The sequence below is a fragment of the Nematolebias whitei genome, chromosome 1, assembly GCF_014905685.2.
Source record: "Nematolebias whitei isolate Nwh7 chromosome 1, NemWhi1, whole genome shotgun sequence".
NCBI classification, from domain to species: domain Eukaryota; kingdom Metazoa; phylum Chordata; class Actinopteri; order Cyprinodontiformes; family Rivulidae; genus Nematolebias; species Nematolebias whitei.
Window position 1 is genome coordinate 74,701,515 of NC_056498.1, and position 1,017 is coordinate 74,702,531.

The 1,017-nt window shown below is 34.1% G+C and overlaps 1 protein-coding gene across 1 annotated transcript in view; it reads right to left on the reverse strand.

Moving 5' to 3' along the window:
* setd4 (SET domain containing 4) overlaps positions 1-1,017 on the reverse strand; it is a 10,844-nt gene that overhangs the window by 8,223 nt on the left and 1,604 nt on the right. The gene's annotated exons all lie outside the window — the stretch shown is intronic.

The window sequence follows — 1,017 nt, forward strand, 5'->3', positions numbered from 1 at the left end:
ACTATGTGTTACTGTACTATATGTTATATGTTACTATATAACTATGTCCAACATTTTTCAGTCAGGTCATCTAGACAGTTTCTTTTTTTGTGCTGAAACATTCGCCTTCGATCCAGAAGGCTTCATCAATCAAGGAAACACACAACAAAACTGATTCTTCCCCCAACAGCTTACTCTAAAGTGGAACAAACCAGTTCTGCTTGTGTTTAGATGGTGTTGGATTTCATATTTTTATACCTTTTTTATATTTCCTATCAAGCATTCAAATGTCATGTTATACAAAGTGTGTGTGTGTCTTTCTTCCAGGGTTGAACTATATTTATAGAAAATGTTTGCTAATTCTAACTAGTTGACCTTTAAATATAATCTCATATTAGCTAAGGATAATTTTACAAGTTCACATTTGATATTTTACAAGCAAACAAATCATGCCAGATAGCAGACTGATTAACATAAATAAAGCTTGAACACATCTCTTTAATTTAGACTTAATATAGTTTGACTAAATAAGATCCCTCAGGATCTCTCTTAATAATAACCATTAACATTTAATCCTTGTTGAATACAGGGTCGGTTTAGCTGAGAGGACACAGGGTTAATTGTCACAGTAAGCTACAACAGCAACTAAACTAAAAAGTATAAAAAGGATCAAGTAAGAACACGCAAACATGAGTTAGATAACAATTAATAGTTATTAATTATTCCTAGAAATAAACAACTTTAAGTCAAATCATTTGGTATCACTAAGGTATAATCACGTTAAACAAACAGCTAAAACGAACGATTTCAGTGAGGCAAAACTTCTTATCTGAAATGTAGACATTAACGTCCTTGAGGGGGCGGGCTAGAGTCGTAACCATAGCAACAGAAGCTAAACCAATCAGAAAGCTAGCCTTCTCAAACTGTGATAAAAGGCCGGAAATAAACACGCCCACCGAGCATTTCCGGGAGGCGCACACCGAGACGGTTTGTTCCTTAATGCTCCATTTATATGCATATATCTTATTAATGTAATTG